Genomic DNA, 21,544 nt, shown 5'->3' with positions numbered 1-21,544 from the left:
ATTGCAGACAATTCAATTCAGCAGCTGTTGGTCCAGGCACTAAAGTTCACTGTATGCTCTTCAGCGTAACCTTGAAATATTGTCACTCACTCACTTCTCCACATCATCCGCATGCTGTCCAATTAATGAGGAGTGAAATCAACTGTCAAACCACGCATCAAAACAGAACATGATCTTTTAGCTCTTAAGCACAGGAGCACATTTTAAGGACAATAAAGCAAGAACGGAGATGAAAGTCCTTGACAATAAATGATATTCAAACTTATCAAAACATGTGGTTGTAGGAACTAAGCTTCTGTTCTGTTCAGCAAGAAAGTGAAACTTTTTCAAGGTTTTTTCATTCGGAAGGATCTTTTCTGTCTAACTGCTGTATAAGAAGCCTTTTAAACAACATTCACCAATACCTGATCAGTCTTCAAGTTCTTTGTTATTATGGACCAATATGTTTCTGAAAGCTTAAGAGAATACTTAAGGAACACTTCTGGTCCAATGATATTTTATGATACAGATGGTTTGGAGCTGGCATTTTTAGCCTTACTGTTTCCAGCACTTTTTTCTAGCAGAACAAACAACAATAATATATAATGTTCATCAATCTGAGTTAAACAATAAAATTTTTAAAAAATTTACCAAACAAATGTGTTCTGGAATGCTTCCTATTTGAAGTTACCTTACTCTTAACTATATCCAAAATCTAGACAACCAATTAACAAATACAGGAGTTAAACTCAAGAGAAACACAACACACTGTGTTCAAAAATTGCTTTTTGCTTCCAAAGCACTGTCTTCTGTGCAAACACGCTAGGCTATATCACAAACTACCAGTTGCAGACATAGACTTGAGAAATTCAATACAAGAATACAGCAGAGAAGCATGCAGAATTAAGGGATCGGAACAACCAATTTAAGAGAAAACCCAAATTTTACATAGCAATCTGCTACAAACATTATAGCTAGGGGCAGGCATGTTTTATGCAGCTATTTTGTTTAGCTCATTAGAATCTTATTTGCCCTTCAGTACAGTTGAACTGGAGGTAAAACAAAGAGGAATGCCATTTGAAACAAAAGGGAAATTTCAGATAAAATAAAACATACCATACCTGTATATTGTACCAGGAACATCGTGACACTCTTCAGGGAACTGTTTCACGTTGTATCCTACAGTGAGTTATTCTCCCTTACTCTCTTCTCTCCACAAAAAGAAAAGCCAAAGCACCCCAAACCCCCACTACACACTACCCCTAACCCACCCCCCCAATGAGAGGGAAAAAAAAAACAGCTACAATTCAGCTCAGATCCGATGCTTCTGTTTTGCTCTGCTCCAGCCGAGCAACTGAGCTCTAGCAACGGAGCATAGGGAGGTGGATTCTGATGCCAGTAGCACTTCCATCCACTTCACTTACACAAAAGCAGGCAGTGGAAAATCCAGGAGCCTTGAAGACAAGGGCTGGAACTGGCTTTTATGAATTGCTATTACTGCATGTGTCACCATCCATCTCCAATGACGGACACTTATAGGCTGAATTGGGAGTGGAGGGGGTGGGGTGGAGGAGGTTGGAGAGCAGGTGGAGAAGCAATTAGCAGTATGTTCATCGGAGAATTCGTTCGGGATTTCATACATCAGTGCCTAAAGAACAGCATGCAGTTGACAAATCAGAACTTTACGATTTGCATGCCTTAGAAGAAATCTTAGCTTGCAGCCCCAAACAAAATAATGCTTGCCCACTCTTACAGAGCATGGAAAGTCACCCCTCTCCTTTCTCCTTCCTCTAGCTACCCTTGTTCCTGAGAAATCAACATTCAGAATGAATATTTGCTAATTTTCCCTAAAGAATCATATTTAAAAGACTGGAAGCAAAGGAAAGATAAAGAAATTAAATTACATTGAACATGACATCTCTTAACAAAAAGGCAAGAAGCTAATTATTTTAAGCCAACTTTTCATCCCTAGTCTCATTCCCCAGGTGCGGCTTTCACACCTATAATCAGTGGATCACACAACTTTTGTGCATATATTTAACATTGAAATACTATCTATGTATACCTAAAAATAGTTCAGTTAAAGTCAAGGTGAAAAGCTAAAAGTTATGTGCAGGACTCTCCCCATAGGTGACCTTAAGAAGGCACTTTACCTGTAAGTGCTTCAGTTTTACTCATCTGCTAAACTGAAGCACATTTTTTTAGACTAATTTCAAAAGTAATCATGAGTAGGAACAAAAATGAGATAGTCTCTTAGGAAGGAAACGTGACACAATTGAAGGAGTACTGGGGCTGGGTATCAGGAAATCTGGGTTTAGGTTCCAGTTCTACAACTTTCTAGCTGTGTTACCCTGGACAAGTCACTTAACTTCTCTGAGCCTAAGTTCCCTTATTTATAAATTGGACATAACAGTACCTATCCCGATTGCTTCACAGAACTTCTGTGAAGAGCTAATGAGATAACAGGTGTTAAAACTCTTCTGTCAATTGTAAAGGGCCATAAAATTGTATGGGGTTATTATTATTATACTCCGAAACAAATCTTGCCTAAATGACTGAAATGAGGCACCTCTATCATATAAGGAAAATAAAAAGAAAGGACCAACATAATTTCATGAAACATTCTCCAATTCTTCCAATTTTAAAGTTAGAAGGGATCACTGTTAGCTCTTAAAATTCCACGTAGGGGAAATTTTTTGAAAAGAAAAATTAAAAAATCTAATATACAATACATCAAAAGTTTATTAAAGAAACTGAAGCCCTCTAATTCCTTCTTTCCTTTCTGGAAGTTAGTCCATTTTTCTTTGTATGGTCTAGTATTATGTCCCATCTCAAATGCAAAGTATGAATATCTCTTTTTGTTAAATCTTTCTATTAACGTGGTACTTCTTCACTGCCCAGTGTGTGGGGAAGAATTCAGGTTGATTAGATACATCTAAAACCACAAGGTAAAAAATCCAAAGTCATGCTTTATGAGGCTCCAAGCTGCCTTGATACTATATATACAGTGACCAGCTGGCTTAAGCTGGGACACAATTTTAGCACATGAAGTCCTGAGGTGGCCACACCTGGGGCACTAAATGACCCAGGCAATGTCTGGGGACCTTTGGTTCAGCCAAATCCCACATGTCCTGATTTCCATCTGTATGGTGTTTACCCAAGTGTGTATCTGTTCACATGGGCCAAATCTGAAGCAGCCAAAAGAAAGGTGGGAGCTATAGCAGAAATATCAGATGTCAGCTCCCCTTGGCCCCCTCCAATGCCATCTGTGTCCTCAAACAAGTACCCAGCCCACTTCCTGTGAGAAAAAAGAAAACTTTTTCTAATTGCCCTTTTGAACGTCATTGCCAATACTGAAAATGCCAGTAAAATATGTATCCAAAATCGATGTTAAACCAATGGGGAAAATGGATAATATGAACCATAAAGAGTTAGATGAGTGGTAGCTAAGAGCGAGTGAGCCATTAAAAGGAGGAAGGGGAGAAGACGGCAGGGAGGGGAGAAGAGAGGAGAGGGGAGAGGAGGAGAACGAATGAATCTAAAGTGAGAACTGTTTTTCTAAGCAGAAATACACTTGCTGGAATCATCCAAAACATCACCTCCTGGAAAGTGCTTGCCTTTTGAGGTATTGGGAATGGTCCTTTTACCACCACAGCTGCAATCCTAGCCTTCCAACTGCTTAGGTAAACAGTTAAGAGCTTGAAAAAGCACTGACAGCTCTAGCACCAGAACTCACTTTCCTTTGGCATGCAGAAAGCCAGGCAGATGGGATACAGTTCTCCAGGGGCCTCATCACTGCAACGCTCCACCACAGCCTTACCTGTGGCACGGCTGGCCACTAACAAAGGTGTCAGCCCAATTTTAGGTCTGCTCAAGAAGGCTTGCCTGAGACTTTTAAAACCACATTGGTTTGAAAGGAACAAAGGCTGTATTTCAGAATCGGGCTCTTCTGCCTTTGGACATTGCAACTGAACTCCTCCATACATTTAAGCTTGAAATTCATCTTCCTCAAGTTCCTCATAAGGGCCATTCAAAGTAAAGGGATAAGGACAGGAAAGATGATTTTTTGTTAGCTTCTGCTCCCACAGTCAAAAGATGAGGATCATGGGGCCGGCCCGGTGGTGCAAGTGGTTAAGTGCACGCGCTCCACTGCGGCGGCCCGGGGTTCGCCGGTTCGGATCCTGGGCACGCACCAATGCACCGCTTGTCAAGCCATGCTGTGGCAGCGTCCCATATAAAGTAGAGGAAGATGGCCACGGATGTTACGCCACGGCCAGTCTTCCTCAGCAAAAAAAGGGGAGGATTGGCAGATGTTAGCTCAGGGCCGATCTTTCTCAAAAAAAAAAACAAAACATGAGGATCATATCAAGAACATGACTGACAGTGTGTCCCAAAAGGCAATGAGGTGGGAGGCAGCAGTTTCAACCCAGAGTAGCAAGAACAGACAGGAAAGCATCAGAGCATCCTGATAAAAACAAACACAAGAACATATACACCAAAAAAACATTGCAATGTTTCCATTATCCTGATTTAAAGCTCCAGAATGTAAGCACTAATGATTCCCTAAACCACCTGAGCTGCTTCTCAGCAGCTGTCATCAAGCCTGCCTGATCTTTTCAACTGAATTCCCACTGTTAACCACCTTGAGTATTTTTGTCAAAAACAAAAATCCCGGTGGAAGATTTCAAAGAACCAAGAACTTGAACCAAACCATGAACCTAAAAGGGGGCGAAACAACACTAATTTGCTAAACTCCAAACAAAAGAGAAATATTAAAAGTTGGAAAGCCACAGTAACTAATGAATTGACTTGAACAGGAACAAAGCTTCATGTTTTCTGAATCAATCAAACTTGTACCAAACCCTGAGTGTCCAATCAGTTCAGTCTCCTTAAAAGAGCACACATCAAGACTAGGTTTCACCTGCCTGAGAGCCCACAATGGAATCAGAGAACAAACACTAGACAAGGAGTTAGAAGAACTGGGTTCTCCTGATTTTTTCATTGTTTGACCTTGGTCAAGTCACTTATACTCTCTTAGTCTCAGCTTGCTTGCCTTGAAATGGCTGAGCTTTAATTACCAATAGCTCAAGTCTAATAGTCTATGCCACTTGTGAAATTTACTCTAGTGACAAAATAGATGTCACAATTTGGCCCTAATCTCCAGGAAGCAGAGGGATGGACCACCCCAACTCTCCTAAGGGTTCATGTTTCTAGCTTATTTTGAAATACATTTCACATACGAGTTGGGCAACTGTCCTTGCTCAGCCTTGGGAATAATCAGCATAATATTCTTTTTCAGAACGTTTCTCTTCAAAAAAATGTTTCAGGAGTAGTTTGTTTTCCTCACGTGAAAGCTACATGTACGTGGTCTGGTCCCAAAAAGGAAGAAGGAAGGAAAGAAAGTGATATAGAATATGCTGAGCATATATTGCATTTAAGACATGGCATGATACTTTACATTATTTTTTAAGTAGTCCTCACAACACAGCTATATAGTAGGTATTATTATCCTCATTTTACAGGCAAGGAAACTGAGACTCACTGATGTTAAGTGACTTACTTACAGTCACTCAACTGGTAAGCGATGAACTGGGATTTGAACTCAAGCAAACTGAATCCATTCCTATACCAACATTCTAATGATTAAAGTCTGAATGACTAAATTCCTTCTTAATTCAGTGATTCAATTGGACTTGCTTAGTGAATAAATCACCTGCTGAGTCAATACAGTGAAAGTAAACTTCCTTGAGTTTTTACTAGGTTGATCATTTTTTCTTAATTTCATCTGACAATGTGGTTAAGACTATTGGGCTCTTAAGTCAGATAAACCTGAGTTTCTTGAATTCTAGCTTATGGACAAGGTACTTAACCACGCTGAGTCTTAAGTTTTCTTATCTGGCAAATGGAAAAAGAATTATCACCTGCCTCATTGGGTTGGTGGAAAGCATTAATGATGTGATAGCAGCTAGCACAGTTCTTGGAACAAAATAATTACTCAATAAATGCATATTAGAACTATCCTTGTATTCATAAACAACACAACAAGAAAGAAAAGGCTATAAAGAAAAGGAAACTAGGATTCATTGAACTCAAATGCTCTTTGGCCTGTAACACAGATTTAGTTTGAAAGAGGTTTTCAGTGGCCCACACATACCCTCTAAAACTAAGCTGCATCTTCTAGTAGATTAGAATATTCATGAAGCAACATGAATATACTAATTAGTGGTGTATAAGTAGTAGCAAGGAGACTCGCCATGCGCTCTGCTGAGCAGCAATTGTCCCTACTTTCCTGGAACCTATCCTTCTAAAGAGAGGGTTGGACAGTAGCAATTAGAAGTACTGCTGGAAGTACCAGGTGGGCTAAGATTCCCTACTTCCCCCAATTCTTCAAGCCTTAGCTTCTCTCTCTCCCATTGTGGCCCTCTTCTCATATACTCCCCTCCTCCTTCAGTTTATTCTAGTTTTATTGTAATTCTTCCCCTAGCTCTAGCTCTGTCTCTGCTCATTAGCATCAAGTGGTATTTATGGAATATGTGTCTGGCACTGGACTAGTTGAAGTGGAGGGGCATTCAAAAGTTAATCAAAGAGACATGTGTTCCATGGCCAAACAGATCTAAGACACACAGGTAGACCGGAGTTTTGGAAACACAGTAAAGGCAGTTATAATTGAACGATTTGGTTGATTTCAGAGCAGAAAATAGTTTGTTCATGTAGTTAATGATATGCATACTGAAGAATTTAGAAAGTATTGTACAGTTGTCTGCAACTTAATTTGAAATGCATAAAAAGATGGATAGATGGATGGATAGGTGATAAAGTAAATAGAACAAAGTGTTAATTACAGAATCTAAGTGGTGGGTATATGGGTGTTGACTGTACAATTCTTTCAACTTTTCTGTATAAAAATTTTCATCATAAAAGGTTGCAGAAAAAAGGAGAGGGATAAGGGGTACAACTTTTTCAATTTCAAATGTTTCAGAACAAAATAATCATATTTATATAGAGAAGCATAAATCAAATAGTGCAAAATGTTAAAAATTGGTGAATATGAGTGAACAGTATATGAGAGTCCTTATGATTCTTGTAATTTTTCTATATTTAAAATTATTTCAAAATAAAAAGTTAAAACATTGTTTGTTGAAGACTGACCCCTTTCACCTTGTGTCTCAGTTGCCATTTTTAGTAGAAAAAGTGTTAGGTCAATAGCAGTAGAGAAATTGGAAAGAACAGGGGAACAATAATCAACCTATAGATATACCTTGAGTGCCTACTATACACAAGACACTATCCTAGGCACTTTGGGGAATTCAAAAGGCTAAAAAATCAGAGTCTCTGTCCCAAGAGGGCTCACAGTGTAAGTGAGGAAATGTCAAAGCAATGTCTGAAAGAGTAACTGGCTGGGGCAGAGAAGTTCTGTAAGAGAGAAGTATGAAGATTGGAAAGGTAGGTTGGAGACAGACTGAAGAAAGTACTGAATACCAGGCTAAAGAGTTTGGACTTCATTCTATGGATAATGGGAAACCATTTACAGTATCCGAGTCAGGGAAAGAACATGCTTTAAAAGTGGCTAAATAGTACAATTTGTTTGGGCACTGGTGCCTTCAACATGCATTTGTTTTATATTCGTATAATTCCGGCTCTTATATCTATTTCTCATATCTGGATGCGGCCTTTAGGCACTTCTGACATTCTGGATGCTGCCCATTTTCTAAACAGCCACTTCCTGCCATCTCTTCAGCCTCTGTCCCTTTCCCTCCCCAGCCCCCAAGGGGAGCTGACCAGCACTCACCTCAACACTGCTGATAGTAAGCAATAAATAAGCTTCATATAGTTTTTTACACTAAGCTGCTATGCTTTGAAATTCTGATTTCCTTCATGATAATCAAGCCCCAATTGATTGGGGATCATCGATTTGAGTTAGAAAGAATGAATATTCAGCTAAGCAATATGTGAAGGAATGCAGGAAGGGATGTTTTGTGTGTGGGAGGAAACAATTGTTCAAAGCGATCTTTGTACACTGAAAGAAAACCTAGCAGAGATGGCATTGCTGAATAGCAGCAAGTGATTAGGGTAAGACCTCTCAAAGACTGCCAAATTAAAAGGTGAACTTTCTCTGTCTCCAGTTTTTTCGCCATAAAGCCCATCCTCCAATCATGTTACTCCACTTAAAACCCTGTGCTAGCTCACCCCTGCCTATAGGATCAAAGCCAAGCTCCTTAGCAAGCAGACTTCCTTTACCAGCTGGCCACAGGATAGCTTTCCAGATTCTTATCCTGTCCCCTCTCCCACACTCCCAGTGGTTCACACACAATATCGTACCCTTTTCTGAACTATCTGTTTTTATACATGTGACTACCTTGCATGTGTCGGTGGTCCCTCTACCTGGAATCCTTGGTCACCACTTCTTTGTCCACCTAGACTCTAGGCAATGCCCACTTATCCTTCAATGATGCAACATAGACTCTAGTCTTTAAGTTACCCACCCCTAGCAGTAATTCCCTCCATCATGTTCCCAGGGCATCTTATACATACTTCTTTCTCTGAGCACATTTCTCATTGTAATATAATTTTTGGTTTGGCTGTCTATCTCCCCTACTTGACTGTGAGCTCCTTAAGGGCAGGAGGGACTACTTCTAATGCATTGCTGTATTCCTAACACTTAGCATAGGGTCTGGTCCTGTATATGTGCTCAAATGTCCACTGAATAAATGAGCTTGTATATCGAGTGCTCCTTGAATTCAAACTCAGCATCTCTTGAAAGGTGAAAATCAGAATATTATGTGACCAAAGTAATCCTGGTGAAGTGTGTTCAAGGACTTGACTGAAGAAGAAATGGTAAGAGGACATATTATGAGGTCTTACTGTGGGACAGTTTCTACCCCAGGAAGCGCTAGCTGGCAGTAGTTCCTGGCTAAAAAGAAGAGCAGCTGGAGCGGATGAGAAGGGCCCTTACTGGGGATTTCCCCATCATTATCTTTCACAGTTCACCACTGAAGCAATGGTGTTTATATAACATTCTCTACACAGTGTTTCGACTCTTTTGAATTACAGCCAAACTTTCATTTGTGCTCTGCCTACAGATACATTTGGACCAGCCTTGTTAATGGGTAGTCACTGTATTCTTCAGTTCTTATTCTCACCTATAATTATTATGCCAAGAACACCAAAGAACAACATTTTGTGGGTAAGGGACCATTGAAAAACTGAGAGCCAAAAAGGGGGGGCAAGATGGAGCTAATAAAAACGATCGTTTATTTTTCTCCTAGATTGCCAATATATTTCACCACACCACACGTCCTACATTGTTTTATACTATGTATCAGTAAAGGCAAAAAGGAAAAGGAGGACTTGAACAAAACTTTACATTTTGTAGGCAAGAAAAAGAGGAAGCAACACTGAAACCTGGAATATAAATCTTTAGACATATGATCAGTCACCACTTCTGGAAAGTAAACATTTTGGCTGTTTTAAACAAATAGCAAAAGCAATTAGCCCTTTCTGTAGACTAAACTGAGGTGTACGCTGAATTAAAAAAAAAAAACTGAGTCTGTTTTGATCTTCAAAAATGTCAAACTGGTAAACACTTCGCTTTTTTTGTACATATAAATCTAAGAGCCAAGCCTAGCTTGAGGAAGATTTAAGAGACATAAAATTTGTCTGAGGTGTCTGCCAAATCTCTGCAGCAGAGACAGAAACCCTGGAAAAGCTGACATAGTCATAACTCTCACAACATCACCAGCAGTCTTGTGCAGGACTGGACGTACAGAAAGTCACTGTTCCTTCTCTTAAACTGTTGGTAAACAGAGAAGTAGATCATTTGCTTATTAGCTATCTGGTAGTTCATTTTTGCCTATATATCCCACTGAGGAAAGAGACAGAAAACAAAAGAATAAATGCCTACTGGCACATATCTCAATTTTCACCTGGGCAAATTTGCATTTATATGATGGGCCTGCTTGTTAAAATCTTCTCTTTTTTTCATTTGCTCTTGCACACTCATTCTTGTGTGTACCAGATCTCCTTCTCTTTCTCCCTCTCTCTCTTTGCCTGGAAGGCATTAAAAGGGGGTATGTGCGAGTATCTAGTGCAGTGCCTAACAGAGTGCTTTGCACATAGTACGCCCACAATAATTCATCAAATGAATTGAAACTCTATCTGTAACTCCTATGTTCAACTTATTTGATCATGGAGCAGCAGAACTATAGATTCTTTTTCCTAGAGTATTTAAAAGTGACAACTCCTTACAAGGTAATATCACTTTATTCAGATGATTCATGCTTAGGACTTCTGTCCTTTAAAGAGCATCCATTTTTGCACAATGGGTATTATTTGTAAGGAAAATGCAGGGAAGAACACGCAGCAGGATCCTGAACGACAATATGAACGCTGATACATTTCTGTAGAGAAAATCAGATACCCCATATTCACCTGATTGTATGTCATTATGGTAAACCACTACATATGTCTAAGATCACTTAACAATGCAAGAATATAGTGCACGCATGGGCTGCATTCTGTAAATAGGATTAATAGTTAAATTCAACCAAGGTCTTCCCTGGGGACAGATTGCTGGAAAATACATCTACATGACATTTAAAAAAAAATAAATTAACCAATGACATTGGCTCCCATGAGACACATTGTTTCTTGTACATTCAATTCTATCACAGTTTTCCGTAGCTCTCTGCTGACATCCTCATCCCAAAAGACATAGAATTTCAAAACAGAAAGAAAAACAGAGCAATTGGAGCTATTCCGTCTCTCCTACATGAAGTGTTAGGTACACAAAGGATAGATTTCTGCACGTTAGCACAATATGAACTGAGGCATGGTGAGATCATGTCAGTCTGGACTGTTCTTGTTATGCTGCGGTCACATATAACTTGCCCAAGGGAATGAACAAAGTCTGTATGCATACTGACAAAGACTGGCACGGGCTTCAGGAAAATGAAGAGAGCTGTGTTATGGCAGAGGGTTTTGATTTTTTTCTTTTAAAAATGTTCTTTATTATAATTATTTTTCTTCCCAGTTTTAATTTAATTTTCCTCATCTGTAAAATAGGGATAACTATTTTATATATTTAATATTTTTACTCTTAGGATGAAACGTAATACTGGTGGATTGTCTGGCACACAATAGTTAATCTATACAATCCACATCGACATCTGGCTAGCATTAACTAAACACCTAGTATATGCCAGGCACTGGCCTAATACTCCAAGAACAAGTAAATTGTAGGAGGAAAAAGTGACGCTGGAGAGGAAAGCAGAGAGCTGATTTTCAAAGGTTTTATAAGCCACTCAAAGAAGTTTGGATTTTATCTTGAGGACAATGGGCAGCCTTTGAACTATTTTATATAAAGTCAGATAGCTTCAGATTTGCGATTTAGAAAAATTATTCTGTCAGCATTGGTGGAGACTGGATCGGAAGGGAGGCAGACTGGAGGCAGTAGTAATCCAGGGTAGAAGTCATTTGTGTTTTGCGGGGAAGCGGGGGTGTTCCCTAAACTAAGGCAATGGTAATAGGGGTGGACATGGGGAAAATATTTTTAAATAACTTTTAAAAAAATCAACGAAAATATAATTATAGAAGATTAGAAAATAAAAATCTGCAAAAGGTAAAATACAGAACTCATGTAATCTTAGCATTTATAGCAAACCTCTATTAATATTTTTTTGTGTGTTTAACATTACAGGATTTTTCTTATGTATGCACACACACATGTGTGTGTGTGCACGCATGCATTGTGATATGTGTGTGTGTGCATGGTTAAACTGGATCTGTCAGCTTTATAATCTGAATTTTCTCTAAATGTATCATAAACAATTTCCACATCATTAAATGTTCTTTGGTAACATCAACTTACATGGCTACCTAGTAATCCATTCTATAGATGTACCATAATTGATTTAATTTAAACCTCTAGTATTGGACATTTAAAATGTTATTTTTTTTCTTTTTTCTTTTCTTTTTGCTATTATAAGTAATTCTGGGATGGATATCCTGAGAGCTAAATTTTTGGAAACATCAAGTTTATTTCCTCAGCATAGAGCCCTAGAAGTTGAAGTGGTAGGTTGAAAGCTATGTTCAATTTTAAGATTTTTGATACATATTGACAAATTACTCTCCAGAAGGCTGTATCAAATTACAGTCCCACTAGCAGTGTCTATGAGTAGGCGGAGACCCATTTGAGAGTGATTTCAAGGATGGAGTCAACTAGGCTTGGTGGGTGGAGAGGGAGGCTGGATCCTTGGCAGAGCATCAGGGCAGGAGCAATGTGAACTCTGTCAAGAGGAGCAATGCAATGGGCAGGCCTAAGGAACAGGTGGCTGGGTGGATAAACGAGAAAGTAAAAGGTAAGGTAACCACAGGAGAGTGGGGAAAAATGGAAAAAAAAAAAAAAAGAAATCTCTAGTGAAGTTATGTACCCAGGTCACTTTAATTTACTGCTTTATTCACCAAAAGTAGCAAACAGCTAACCTTTTTGTAGCATTTGGCACTCTGTGGTACCAAGGTCCAGAGTTATATTCATGTGAACATGTTGCTCCATTCTTTTCATGCAATAACCATTTATTAGGTGTCTACCACATGCCAAGTGCTGTTCTGGATGCTATGGGTATAGAGATGAATGAGACCTGGTCCCTGCCCTCAAGGAGCTCACAGTCTAGGGGGGAAACAGACACATCCACAGACCGACCCACTATAGTGTGGTACAGGCTAGGACAGAGGTAAGTGCAGTGTCCTATGGAAGCCAGGAGCTTAACATTGCTTTGTGTGTGCATGCATATGTGAGTGTGGCAGGTGGGATGGAGAGAGTTGCAGGAAAGGCTTCACAGAGGTGTTGATATCTGAGCTGGGTCTTGAAGGAGGAGGAGTTCTTCAGATGGCTAAGGGTCACAGATCATACTCATATTCCTCAACAGAGCCTTGAATATTTGTGCCACTGCTCTAAAGGACACTTGGTAAGGCAGTGAGGATGTTTGTGTGTAATCCTAACCCATTCGTGACAACAGCCTCCACTGTTACCTTCATGCATATATGTACATATCCTGTTGGGCAATAATATGCTCATCTTAGAATATAAAGGATAACAGGCAAGTGACATACAGACTTTTAAAATAATTCTGATGACACTGATAGAATAATATTCACATCTACCAAGGCCTACTAATTCTACCTTCTAAATGTCTCTCAAATCTGTTTCCTTCTCTCATATGTTACTCCCTTGGGTCCTCATCTCTCTGTGGAACAGAGCACCAACCTCCTAACTGGTCATGTCCCCATCCAGTGCATCCTAAAAGTGAAAACCTGATCATGATGCTCTTCTTCTAAAACATTTTAATGGTTTTCTATTGCCTACAAGCAGCATTTCCCAAACTTCAGTCATTTGAGTATTACTTGGTGATTTTACCATATTCGCACACTACGTGTACTGTTATTTATTTAATATTTATCTTAAATCAACTTAAAACTGGTTCATTTTCTATTTTTACAAAGCCATATCCTAAGTAACCTTAGATTTGATCTGATTTATAATTGTTTTATCTCTTAAACGACATATTAGAATACATAATTAATAAAATTTTAAATGTTTGTGGGAGTACAACATAACCACTGCTGGCAGATGCCCTACATTTTGAGAAACACTGGCCTATGGGAGCACATCCAAACTTCTTAGCCTTGAATTCAAGGTTCTTCATAAATCAGCCCTAACCTATCTTCCCAGACTCTTCTACCATTATACCTTTCTTTTCCCAAACAATGTGTACCCCAGCCATGCTGAATTCCTCAATATTGAATGGACATGCCTTGCTCTTATATAGCCACATGTCTTTTACAGACTGCTCCCTGTATCTGGAATGCCTGTGCCCCACTCTTCTCTGCCTGGCAAACTCATTAGCCTTCAAGACCTGTCTGTCATGTCATCTCTTCACAGAAGCCTTCTCCCTGACTCTCCCTTACAGTTAGTCACTCCTTCCTTTATCCTTTCTGAGCACTTCGTACCTGTCTCTGTTCTACACACTACATTACCTCAGAATTATGGGCATACAACTCCTCAACTAGACCCAGGGAGAGCTCACACCTTGTACTCTGTTGCACCCCCAACTCTTCATGTGGGCAAAGGTCATGGAGGAGACCTAGTGACCCAGAAAGTCACTTAAAATAAAAGCTAAAATAAAATAAAACCCCAAGTACTGTCCAGGTCCAAATAGCTTAGAGGTATGACATGTCTTATAAAGAGAATCATCTAATTCAGAAACAGCCATACTGACTATAGTTTTGGCAGACACAATTAGCTACAGCTGCAATAGCAGTTAAGCTAATTTGGTTTTGGCAGCTGCTTTATAGCAGACCCATACTGACACAGAAACTAAAAGTGAATCATTTGGGTTTCTGCCAGGATGATCAACTATATTTCACAATAATCTTTCCTTACCACAAATGGAAAGTCAAGAACAAAAGTGAACAGCAGGACCAGCACACCATGGTGGACAGACCATGAGCTCTGGAATCAGAAATCTGTACACCCAAACCCCAATCCTAACAATCTATGTGACTTGAAGTAGGTTGTTTAACTTCTCTGCGTTTTAGTTTCCTCCTCTAGAAAAATGGGAAGACTAGTACCTATTTCATAAGACTCTTGAGATAATGCAACAAAGAGCTTGTGATAGTGCCCAAAAATTACAGAGACTCAATAAATAGCAGTCATTATCGTTGTCCAATGAAATGACTATAATTCAGATAATATAATGTACAAGGACAGCAAATGCATTTCTTAAGAAAATAAATTTATGTCACCCGGCTTTAAAATTGAAAACTATAGATTGTAACTAAGAATAGGTACAAACAAAACAGTCCATAAGACAAAGTTCTTCTAGGGTTTAAATTAAACTCACACCTGGAACATACCACCACACTTCTTCGTGTTCTCCAAGAATTGATCTCAAATCAGGTTCCCCTAGGATGAAAAAACAAAAATCACCCAATCTTAATTTTTTATCTTTAATTTTATTTGATACAGAATAATATCCAAACTATGCGGATGCTTCAGAGTGTCCTGTTATTATGACCCCAAGCTTTCCACTGCTATTTCTTTCCCAATCTATCCCTGGTGACACTTTTTACTCCAGTCAGGCAAGCCCACCTGTCACACAAGTGCTCCCTACTCTATCTACCCTTCTCAAATTCCAACTCCAGTATCAGGAAGCATTTTCTTCCTCCTCTTCGCCCATTTTGAATCTCCTTTACTCTTCTGGAGCCCAAATTAAAATTCACCTCCTTCACAAAGCCTACCAGGACTAGTCTGGAAGACAGATGAGAGTGTCCAACCTTTAGTGCTTTCAGGGTTAGGCTTGATCTGCCACAGACCAACTCCCACCCCATCAGTATCCTGTTCCACTAACCCCTCAGTACTTTCTGCATGCGTTTGTAATAATAAAATAATTAATACAGCCTGCTTTGCACTGTCTACTTTATTTTGTGGTTGGTGCGTCCCCTAAATATTTGTCAACATTAGCGCCGTCAGTTCTTGCTGGAAACCGCTACAAAACTCGGTTTTTAAAATAGGTCTAACTTGCCTTTTACTCTCACCAGAACACTGCACTGAACCTTAAACACATATTTCTCAAATGTGAGATTCCTTCCCTCTTCTGTTCCCCATCCCTTCTGGAAACTGAGGTGAAACTCTTTCTACTCCAAAGATCTGGTCAGGCAAGGGGCGGGTGGCTGGAGGGGCCAATAAAGAGATGGCGGCGAGCTTTATCTCACCATAAAGGAGGCAAAGTGAAAATATGACAAAAAGTCATGCCCCGAGCGTGGCAAGAAATTCCCCCGCCCCTAGAGGAAATGGAGAGTGTGTACATTGGAAGGAGGGTGTGTGCCCAAACCTGAAATGCAAATAGAGGGAAGAGAGGAAAGACATCATCCAACTCCTCCAAGCAGTAAGAAGGAGTCCAGACGCTGCCTAGGGAAGCCCCTGGTCGAGAACACTAACTTCAGACCTCTGAGGAGGCACAAGGCGGGGTGCGGGAGAGGGGGGTGGCGTTGTGGAGGAAAAAAGACAGCGGGTTGGCGGGTTGGGGTAAAAAGGAAAAAGAGAGCGCGCTCCAAAGCTGCAAGGAACCGGCGCGGAGAGCTCAGAAGCCCACCCCGACTCCCAGTCCCCACACCCCCTCCCCCGTAGAGGCGGAGCTGGGCGGAGCTAGGCGCAGAGGAAAGCGGCCCCGGAAGCACCCTCCTCCCTAGGCCCCCCTCAGTCCCACAGTCCCCAGCCACAGCCACTCGTGCTTTCTGCCTCTCTGACCTCCAGCTGCCCGGCTACCGAAGCGCTACTCCTTATAGAGCCGCGGAAAATCGGGCCGGCGCGGCAGCTCCTGGGCGGGTAGTGCCCTCGCAGCGCCCCACGCCGCGCAACTGTCTTCAGAACTCCCTGCCTTGCGCTAGCCGGCTTTGGCCCGGCACTCAGGCCCGAGGCTGGACTCACCCACACCGCGGCCGCTGCGGCGTCTCCTATTGGTTACTGGTCACCAGGGAAGCCGGAGGCCCATGCCTTGTCCTCATGGGAAATGTAGTTTGAGGTCGCGGGAGGCTGTTCTTCCTGATGCGGATCCAATAATGGTATTGGCGGAGAGACTCAAGTGAAGACAGAGGATTGTGGGAGATGGAGTCGAAACTCTTCTCTCTAATATACCCACAATTCCTCCCTCCGGTCCGATGGTCCCCGGAATTCAAACGGAGGAGGGTACTCTGGGTGTTGTGGTAGTTTGGAGTGCACTGTCTTACAAAATGTCCCTTCTTGGGGTATGGAGTTGTGCTTGTGGGGGCAGATGAAGGTTCTAGATTCATTTTACTGTTGGTTAAGCTATTAGCATTCTGGGAGAAGCCTTTTATGTAGTGATTTGAAATTCTCATTGAGTTTTGATTAACTTTTTAGAAATGTTATTTATTCTCTGATAAGCTTAGAATTTTAAATGGTCCTTTAAAACTGTCAAAATGTATTCTGTGTGAACCATCTGCATTAGAATCACTTCAAAGGTTCTGGAAAAAATTTATATTTTGTTACTAATTGGGAACCATATTTTTTCCTTTGAAATGGTGTCATAACGGGCATAAAAATGTGATCTATGAAAAGCCAGCCCAGAAGAAGCCTATTTTTCTTGTGTGAGGACGATCAGCCCTGAGCTAACATCCATGCCAGTCCTCCTCCTTTTGCTGAGGAAGACCAGCCCTCAGCTAACATCTATTGCCAATCCTCCTCCTTTTTTTCCCTTTTTCTCCTCAAAGCCCCAGTAGATAGTTGTGTGTCATAGTTGCACATCCTTCTAGTTGCTGTGTGTGGGACGCTGCCTCAGCATGGCTGGACAAGCGGTACGTAGGTGCACGCCTGGGATCCGAACCGGGCCGCCATTAACGGAGCATGCGCACTTAACCTCTAAGCCACCGGGCGGCCACAGAAGAAGCCTGTTTAAACCGTAATGAAAGCACATTGTTGCCCTGAAGAACAGTGGCCGCATACACTGTTGTAATGCAATAGGTTAGAACAGATAGACAATACTACTTGCATAATAAGAAATAACTGTATATTTCTTTAAGAAACTATCTTTTTAGTAAAAAACATATTAAAAGGTGGATAAAGAAATAGGTGGGGATGCCTAAGCACTTTCAAGTGATTTAAAAGTTGAGGAAAATTGTTGTTTATTATGGCTAATTTTGCTCCTAACTCTTGACTTTTCTTTGTTAGAGATGAAACCTTATAGCTGACTGGATCGTTATGGTTGGGTTACTACAATTTTACTGATAAGGACAACTTTTTTACTCACAAATGGAATGAAGGGAAAGAAAGAGGAATTGCATTTTGCTAAGGTAATTGCCTAAAATTTTAAACAAAACAGTGAAGGAAGAAGAAGATTTAATAGATTCAATAATTTATTCAGCAAACTGCTTTGTGCAAGGCACTGGGCTAGGCACTATTGCTACAGAATTAGAAAACAGTCCTTGCCCTAAGTAGCTCGCAATCTAGGAGGGGAGTTATACAATGTACAAAGTGCTCTAAGAAGGTCCACATAGGGTTCTATAGGACCATAGAAAAGGAAGAACTCGTTCCACTTCTGGAGGAAGTCATGCTTGAATGATGAGGCTTGAAGAATCAGTAAGATATTTGTCAGATTTGGGGCATGAATGTCAACCATACTCCATACAGAGAAATAAGGATATGAGAGAGTGCAGGGAACCAAAAAAAAAAAAAAAAGTTCCGTATCGCAGGAACTAGATCAGGTAGGAATAGGGGGCCGTACCAATGAGTTCAAAGTTTAACCTGAAAGCAGTAGAGAACCATCAAAGGTTTTTAAGCAAGGAAATGGTATGATCAGATGGACTTGGTGATAATTTGGATATGGAAGTGAGGGAAAGGAAGGAGTCCATTGTGGCTGCCAAGTTCTAATTTGGAAGACTGAATGTATGGTAGTACCATTCATTGAGATAGGAAACCCAGAAAGAGTAGCAAGTTTTGTGAGGGATAGGAGGAATTCGTTTTGAACATTTAAAATTTGAGGAGTCTGTGGAACATTTGGGTGGAGATACCTGATAGGCTGCAAGGAAATGTAGGTCTGAAGCACAGGAGAGAGGTCTGGGTTGGAACTGAACATTTGGGAGACATCAGTATATAGATAGTAAGTAAATAAGCAAACATGGATTAAATTTCACTTAGAGAATGTATAGAATAGTAGTTTTTAAGACAAAGATTAAGTATGGAACTCTAGAAAATAATGATATTCAAGTAGTAGGTAGAGGAAGAGGTGCCTTCAAAGGAAGCTGAGAAGGAATAGCCAGGTAGATGAACTAAGAGAAAACAAAGTAAAATTACAGGAATATAGCAAAGAGAGGTCAAATAAGAGAAGGACAGAAGAGTAACAAGGAACTACTCATTCATCCATTCAACAAATATTTATTGAGTACTTAACAACATTCCAGGCATAATTCTAGATGTTGGGAATACAGAAGTGGAAAAAAAAACAGATAGCATTCCTTCACTTTGGAGCTTATATTCTAGTAGGAAGAACTATCAATAAGTAAATTATTAATTAACATACATAGCTGTGACAAGTAATATTTCTGCAAGGCTTATTAGAATATGTGTGTGTGTGTGTCTGTGTGCTTGCACATACAAAGATGAGACTCTTGATCTATTGTTGTAGAAAGTATGCTTGAAAATATATCCAGGAAACAAATACTTGAGTATAAGCAGATGAATTTGTGAAATAGTGGCCTAGGGTAAATTAATCTAGTCAGATTTCTAGATCAATTAGTAAGCCAAGGTTAAGGCTCTATCAAGAGCGAGTGTACAGCTCAAGTCATTGCCAGGGTTCAGGTTTATAATGTGAAATGTGTTTGGCTTCAGTCTTTGCTTAGGTTAAGGCTTAGTCAGTTTGTTACTATTTTTACAAGACAGTGTGGATTCCTGGTTAGAGGACCATGGAACCAAGTTTAGAGCTCAGCCTGATATCAGTGTTAGGCCCCAGAGTTATAGCTATGGTTCAGTCTGTGACAAGGATCAGAGTGCAATCTGACCAGTGTGAAAGCTCACTCTGAGGCTGCCATTAGTCCATTGTGGCCTGGATTATGCCTCATTGTGAAGTCAATGTACAAGATCTGGGTTCAAATTTTGAACAGTCTTAAGATTTAGTCTGTATGTAGGAAGAGGCCTCATTCTCAGATCAGTGTTAGGGCTCCGTCTGTGGACCAGCCTTAGGCAGACCACAGCTAGGGTTAGGGCTCACCTCAAGGTTTGACTTTAATTTTTGGTCAGTGTTCAAATCACTTTTGTTTCTAAGTTTGGGAATCAATAAAAGCCAGCATTATGGCTCTGCCAGGCATTACTGTTTATGCTGACTTTGTTGCCTGGGGAAAGGCTAAATAAGAATTTGAACAGGATTTATGTTCAGTCTTTCATCGGGTTAAGTTTCAATTAGTGTTCGTGGTTAGAATTTATTCTTGGTCTAGCGTTAGGCCTCAGTCTGTGGCCAGTGTTAAGGCACAGTCAAAATCTAAGTTTAATATGCGGTCTCTTGCCATGTTGTGACATTACCTGTGATGTGCCCAAGAGTTTATCTCAGACCAAAGTTAGCGTTTCATATGTGGACAATATTAGAGTATAGATTGTGGCCAGGATTTCAACTATGAATATGAACAGGATTTGGGATGCATATTTGGCCAGAGTATGTCCAAGGTGTGGTTTCTGACTTTAGCCAGTGTCAGGGTTCTTTGTTGGTAGCCCGTATCAGGCATGGTCTGTGGAGCTAAGTCACAGTGGCCAGTGTTGTACCTCATTCTGCAGCCACAGCATGGCTCAGTCAATGACCTGTGTTAACACTTCAACTTGGCTTGTATCAGAGTTGATTCTGCAAGTAGTGGTCCCATTTTGACTTTGTGTAGAGTTTATGTTCACTGAGCGCTGCTGTTGGTCTATCTGATCAAGCTTTTATTTTTCTATTAACATTTTGGTTTATGTAATTCCAGTATTGTTCCATACACAATACCTTTATTTTTGCTTACTTAGACGCTTGAAGAAGGCTTATAATTAGTAGCTGGATTGAGTTTTGGGACAACAATTTGTCAAACATTTTTAGATAGGTTCTTTAATAATGATATGAATTTTAGAGAGCTCTTTCTGTGGCAAGTACTGTTGATTGGTTAATCCAATACCTTTAAAGCACTCTCTTTCTTTATTTTCCTCAAAATACAGACTCTAAAAGCTAACACTACTTTCCTCAGGTGTTTTTTCATCAATGAGGCACAAAAAGAAATACACTTTGACTTATGGAAAAATTTATTTTCTTGATTAAAGAGACTAAAATTATGAGCAATTCCCTTCCATTTTTTAAAGCTTTATTGAGGTATAATTATATACAAAAAAATCCACATATTTAATGTATATATTTTGATGAGCTTGGACATATGCATATACCCATGATACCATCACCACAATCAAGGCACTAAACATATACATCACCTGCAAAAATTTCCTTGTGTTGTTTTGTGAGTTTTTATTTTTGTGGTAAGAACATCTAACATGAGATCTATCCTCTTAACATACTTAAAGTGCACAATACCATATTTTTAACTATAGGCACTGTGTTGTAGAGCAGATCTCTAGAAATTATTCATCTTGCAAAACTGAAACTTTATACTCATTGAGCAACAACTCCCCCATTTCCCTCTCCCCACAGCCCCTGGCAACCACCATTCTACTCTCTGCTTGTATGAGTTTGACTATTTTAAATACCTCATATAAGTGGAATCATACAATATTTGTCCTTCTGTGATTGGCTTTTTCACTTAGCATAATGTTCTCTACATTCATCTATGTTGTCACAAATGGTAGGATTTCCTTCTTTTTTAAGGCTGAATAATATTCCATTGTGTGCATATACCACATTTTCTTTATCTATTCATCTGTCAATAGACATTTAAGTTGTTTCTATATCTTGGCTATTGTGAATAATGCTGCAGTGAACATGGGAGTGCAAATATCTTTTTGAGATACTGATTTTGTTTCCTTTGAATATAT

The 21,544-nt window shown here is 40.0% G+C and overlaps 1 protein-coding gene across 6 annotated transcripts in view; it reads right to left on the bottom strand.

Moving 5' to 3' along the window:
• ENOX2 (ecto-NOX disulfide-thiol exchanger 2) overlaps window positions 1-16,481 on the bottom strand; it is a 255,383-nt gene extending 238,902 nt beyond the window's left edge. For 3 of the 6 annotated variants that reach the window (XM_087426954.1, XM_014792787.2, XM_087426955.1), the window contains exons 1-2: window positions 16,283-16,453; window positions 14,879-14,938 (exon numbers count right to left, since the gene is read on the bottom strand). The gene's annotated coding sequence lies outside the window, so the exon portion shown is untranslated. The other 3 variants (XM_014792788.2, XM_087426956.1, XM_014792792.2) reach the window with 2 other exon arrangements.
• Window positions 16,482-21,544: the final 5,063 nt, after the last annotated feature.

Source organism: Ceratotherium simum, chromosome X (genome assembly GCF_057802395.1).
Source record: "Ceratotherium simum simum isolate JZ-2026a chromosome X, ASM5780239v1, whole genome shotgun sequence".
Classification (NCBI taxonomy): domain Eukaryota; kingdom Metazoa; phylum Chordata; class Mammalia; order Perissodactyla; family Rhinocerotidae; genus Ceratotherium; species Ceratotherium simum.
Note: the sequence above shows the minus strand (reverse complement) of the source record. Positions and strands in the feature narration are given on the sequence as shown.